This window comes from Notamacropus eugenii, chromosome 4 (genome assembly GCF_028372415.1).
Source record: "Notamacropus eugenii isolate mMacEug1 chromosome 4, mMacEug1.pri_v2, whole genome shotgun sequence".
Lineage (NCBI taxonomy): Eukaryota > Metazoa > Chordata > Mammalia > Diprotodontia > Macropodidae > Notamacropus > Notamacropus eugenii.
Window position 1 is genome coordinate 3,736,088 of NC_092875.1, and position 6,000 is coordinate 3,742,087.

Here is a 6,000-nt window from a genome sequence, read left to right on the forward strand (position 1 = left end):
GCGGCTTGTGCCTGTCACTGTTTCCATGACTACCATGGGGCAGCCTTTGAGGACTTGGAGCTTTCTGGGAAACGTAGTTCGGTGAGCTGGCGGAGGTTTCTGTGCAGGCTTAGTGCCGGGAAAGTGAAAACAGGCTTCCTGGTCAACCTCCCTGGCAGCCTTCTCTGCACCGTGGCCCGAGGCCACGTGCTGGCGGGACCAGCTCCCTGCCTCCTGAAATGCTTCTATCACTTAACCAATGAATCAACTAAATTACGCAGGGTCTAGCTAGGGATGTGACTCGCTCCCTTATTGATTATACAGCCAATACAGGGAGTTCTCTTGCCACTGATAGATCACGTGACATGTGCACGTCCACAATAGTCTGGTACATCCTATCAAACTCTTCTCTGGATGCCTTAATGCAAATGTTTTAACAAGCATTTCCACAGCCAGATAGACATGTCGGGAAGCACTGCATACAACTGCAAAGCAAAATCGATATGATAAGTTATTAGTATTATGTAACAGAATTACCTAACTTCCTTGATTCAACCTGTTACTGGTAGCCAACCCCAAATGCTTCAGTCAGATATCGCTTATATTACATACAATTAACACTATTTCCTGAGGCCTAACCCTAAAATAATAGGCTGACCTACCACAGACATACCAGGCTAAAATCCCTATATTTCTGTCAGATTTCAGGCCAAATTCATAAATACATTCTGAAACAACCAATCATACTACAAAATTCCATGTCATTTACAGGGTATTATAGCCAGGCTCAGAATCAGTCAGGTGGGAAAATTCCAGTTAAGAAAGAAGATAGAGCAGTGGGGAAACTGAGTCAAGAGGATCCTGTCATTACAATCATAAGGCCATTTTCTCAAACTTCCCAGTCATTAACATTCGCCAACAGAAGTTTTCAGTAGGTACCTTCTCGGAGTAGATTATAGCATTTCTCTTGAATGGTGGAATACTGGTTTAAGAAAATAGTTACAACTGAATTGAAAAACTTAGAACAAGTAAAATTACAGTTCTATCCCACATATCAAGTTCCAGTTCTTATAGTTCTTATAGAGAAAGATTCAATTGTTTTTCATGTTACAATATGTTTGGTTAACAGTAAATAACAATGAAAAAAACATTCTTAGACAGTACTTATTGAATATATACAAGGGTTTTCCAAAAGCATTCATTAATCATTTTGTTTTTCTAAACACATCTTGATATAAAAACCAATTAAGAAGAAATTGAGAAATATTTACATTCTGGAGGTTTATACCCATGAATACACAATATTTCTAAATATAAAGTATAAAATTTAAAGTGAATATGAAATAATTTGCTAATAATGTGTGTAGAATTTAGCCACTAACTACCACAAAGTTAAATTTGAGTGAGAAAATGACATCCCATTGTCCCCTTTCCTAATTGTACTTGCCAGCTCTCTCATAAAGGGTAAAACAAATGACCTGGACAATAGATCCAGCAGAGATAATTTTAAAATTATTGGATTACCTGAAAGCCATAATTAAAAAAAAGCCTAGACATCATCTTTCAGAAATTATCAAGGAAAACTGCCCTGATATTCTAGAACCAGAGCGTTAAATAGAAATGGAAAGAATTCATAGATCATGTTCTGAAAGAGATCCCCAAAGGAAAACTACCAGGAATATTATAGCCAGATTCCAGAGTTCTCAGGTCAAGGAGAAAATATTGTAAGCAGACAGAAAGAAACAATTTAAGTACTGTGGAAACACAATCAGGATAACACAAGATTTAGCAGCTTCTACATTATGGGATTGGAGGACTTGGAATATGATATTCCAGAGGTCACAAGAACTAGGATTAAAACCAAGAATCACCTACCCAGCCAAACTGAGTATAATCAGCAAGGGGGAAAAATTGATATTCAATGACACAGAGGAATTTAATGCACTCTTGAGAAGCCAGAGCCAAATAGAAAAATTGACTTTCACATACAATACTCAAGAGAAGCATAAAAAGGTAAACAGGAAAGAGAAATCATAAGGAACTTATTAAAGGTGAACTTTTTACATTACATACATGGATAGATATCTGTAATTCATGAGACCTTTCTCATTATTAGGGTAGTTGGAGGGAGTATATATAGTATATATAGAGGGCACAGGGTGAGTTGAATATGAACAGATGATATCTAAAATATAAAATCAATGGATGAGAAAGGAATGTACTGGGAAGAGAAAGAGAGGGGTAGAATTGGGTAAAATATCTCACATAAAAGAGACAAGAAAAAGCTTTTACAGTGGACAGGAAGATTGAGGAAGTAAGAAGGAATGAGTGAATCTTACAGTCATCAGGTTTGGCTTAAGGGGAGAATAATACACACACTCAATTGGGTATGGAAATCTATCTTACCCTACAGGAAAGTAGGGAGGAAAGGGATAAGAGGGGGGTGATAGAAAGGAGGGCAGATTGCAGGAGGGGGCAATCAGAAGCAAATACTTTTGAGGAAGAATAGGGTCAAAGGAGAGAATAGAATAAATGGGGGCAGGATAGGATGGAGGGAAATATAATTAGTCTTTCACAACATGACTATTATGGAAGTGTTTTGCATGACTATCCATGTATAACCTATATCAAATTGCTTTCCCTCTCAATAAGGGTGGATGGGGAGGGAGGAAGGGAGAGAATTTGGAACTCAAAGTTTTAAAGTGAATGTTAAAAATTATTTTTACAAGTAACTTGGGAAATAAAATACACAGGCAATGGGGTATAGAAATCTAGTTTACCCTCCAGGAAAATAGAAGGGGAAGAGGATAAGAGAAAAGGGGTGATAGAAGGGAGAGCAGAGTGGTAATCAGAATGTCATAAGGGTAGGGATAAGGGAGAGATGGGGAGAAAATTGGGAACTCACAATCTTGTGGAAGTGAATGTTGAAAATGAAAATAAATAAATAAATAAATAGAAATGTAAAAAAAAATACCCTAGAGCAAGATGCTCAACAACAAACAGATTGGAAAAATTTCCATGAAATTCTGATGAACACCTTGTTGCTTTTGATATCTATCTGAATGCTGTTGTTCAGAAGTTTGTTCACTTAGATCCAATAAAGGAGTATACTCTAAAATCCATTGCTTTGGCTTATGTTGGTGGCTTGATTGTTGTCCTTCATGCTCAAAGAGGACCAAAATGATGTCATTATATTGGAGTTACGGTACGGTGCGTCTGAGTGTGTGACTCATTAGATCAATATGACCTCAGAGGGGTCTACCACAGGTCAGGCACAAATAGTACATATGAATATTTGGTGTGGAGGTGTCTCTAAATTTGCACATCTCACTTTTCTTTTGAGTTACTGCAATTCTGCTCTGCTCATAGAACACAGCGCCTACTTTGATGCAGGCATGCCATGCTCGTGCCTCACAACTGATTTCAAAGTTTTTCAGAGAGACCTTGACAATGTCTTTGTATTGCTTCTTCTTACCTTTGTTTGATTACTTAATTTATGTGAGTTCTTAGACAAATGCACGTTTGACATTTGAGCAACATGACCAGTCCATTGGAATTGTGTTTTCTGTGCTAAGGTTTGAGGGCTCAACAGCTCACACTGAGAAAGAACTTCAGCATCTGGTAGTTTATCTTGCCAGGTGATTTTTAGAATTTTCCTAAGACAATTCAAATGGAAGTGGATCAGTTTCCTGGGATGGCACTGGTAGATTGTCCAGATTTCACAGGTGTACAATAATGGGGTCAGCACAATGACTTTGTAGATGTTCAATTCACAAATAACTTAAAATAATTCTTCAAATTGAACTTTGAGTGGCAGAAATAATTAAAAGTTGAGGGAAATAGCTGTCTGCCTAAGACAATTTGAGAGGATGTTAGGAAAGACTTGACCTCCCAGTGTATGGCATGATTGCCATAGCGTAGCTACCTCCAGGCTGGTAATGATGAGTCAACAAATAACAAGCCTGGGATCATCTGTGGTAAGCAACAGCCTCACTTTCAGGAACTTTTGACCCACTGACAGTGTGGAGGTCAGATAGTTGATCAGGGGAAGACCTTTACTGGTGCTAGATGCAGAGCCCAGGTACACTGACCAGACAAGGTCCTGGGCTCTGTCTGTGGGCAAGAAGGACTGAGTACAATTTGTGAGGATGGTTGCAGAGAGGAGGGAGCCCTGTTGTCTGTGGGCACCTGCAGGAGAGTGGAGTCCCTGGTTTTGGTTCCAGGGCAGAAGGGTGAACTGAAGTTTGTAGCCTAGGGAGTCCTCGGGGACAAAGAGCATTTGTGGTGATGACAGCATTGCTGGAAGCCCTGGTTGTGGCCCTCTCAGTACCTGCTGAGATGTTATCTCCATACCTCAGGACTAGAGCACAACTGAAACTCAAAGAAAACAGAAAACCAAAAAATAAGCTGCTTAAAAAATTGAATAAGTAGAAAGAGAAAGGCCCCTATCATTGGTAGCTACTGTTGTGATAGAGAAGATCTCAGTTCAAACTCCAGAAGATGGGGTAGTTAAAACAATTACTTCTGCTTCAAAGAAAAATGTTAAATGGTTACAAAAAGAATTCTTGGAAAAATTTAAAAAGGAAATATATCAAGTAACAGAGGTTGAGAAAAATTAGGAAATAAATTAAGAGCAAGAAAATCAAGAAAATTATGACAAGAATGTCAGCCAATTGGAAAAAGAAATCCAAAAACTTACATAAGAAAACACTTCAAGGAAGAAAACTTTTTAAAAATTAGAATTGGTCAAGGGAAAGCCAACAACTTCATGAGACACCAAGAAATAACAAAAACAAAATCAACAAAATCGAACAAAAAAATAGAAGGAAATGTGAACCATCTCATTAGAAAAACAACTGAGCTGGAAAACAGATGAAGGAAAGATTCCTTTTACCAGATTGCTGCAAGTGGTTGAGTCTCATGATCAAATCACATTCTCAGCAGGAGGAGCTGAAGATTTCCAGTCCACTTCCTCATTAATATGTCCATTCAATTATTCACTCATTAATTGTAATTTAATTTTCATCTGTCAGTAACACCTCCTTTTCCGAAGGTATTTAAGTGTTCAGAGATCTCTATGGTTTTGTCTTTGGTTACCAATAGAGACCACCAACCATCAATTTATCGATTATTTGCTAACCTATTTAATAAATTGATTATTAATTATCCAGAAACTCTTTCTCAGACTTTTCATTCATCACAAGAGGAAATAACATATACATCTATCATGGCATAAAAGTATTTTTAACTTACAAAGATATAAGAGGAATGGGGGGGGTAATAGGATATAGAATGGACTTCTAGAAAGATGTATAGATCAAGAAATAGAAAGGTAAAGGCAGAAGACATGGGAGGGGCTCTTAGATGGGGTGTGAATTTATGTAGTGTTTACTTATGCAAGTGTTTCCATAATTTTTTTTACAAGAAACATTCTTAAAAATGAGTGATACACACAGAGAAAAAAAAGGCTAAAGTAGAATCTATTATGCATAGGTATAAATGGATGTCTTTTTTTCTTAAAATGTAAGAAGCATCTACCTAAAACCTTCACCAAGCATTGTTTGTTATAGGGATAAGCTAGAAGCCTTCCCAGTAATATCAGGAGTGAAACAAGGATGTCCACTGTCATCAGTATTATTTAATATTGTACTAGAAATGCTAGCAATAGTAATAAAAGAGGACAAAGAAATAGAAGGAATCAGAATGGGCAATGAGGTAATAAAACTATTTCTTTTTGCAGACATGTTGATATACTCAAAAATACTAAAGATTCAACTATAAAGTTGGTTGAAATAATTCAAAATTTTAGCAAAGTAGCAGGATATAAAATAAAAACATCAACATTTTTATATATCACCAACAAAACCCTGCAAAAAGAGATAGTAAGAGATATCCCATTTAAAATGACTGCAGCTTTTCTGCCGGCTCTCCCTTCCACCCCTAAGGGTCACTCAGGCTGCCTTGTGCTCACACTAAGCTCTGGACTCCAGCCGCTATGGCACCCTCCCTCCTTATGCCATC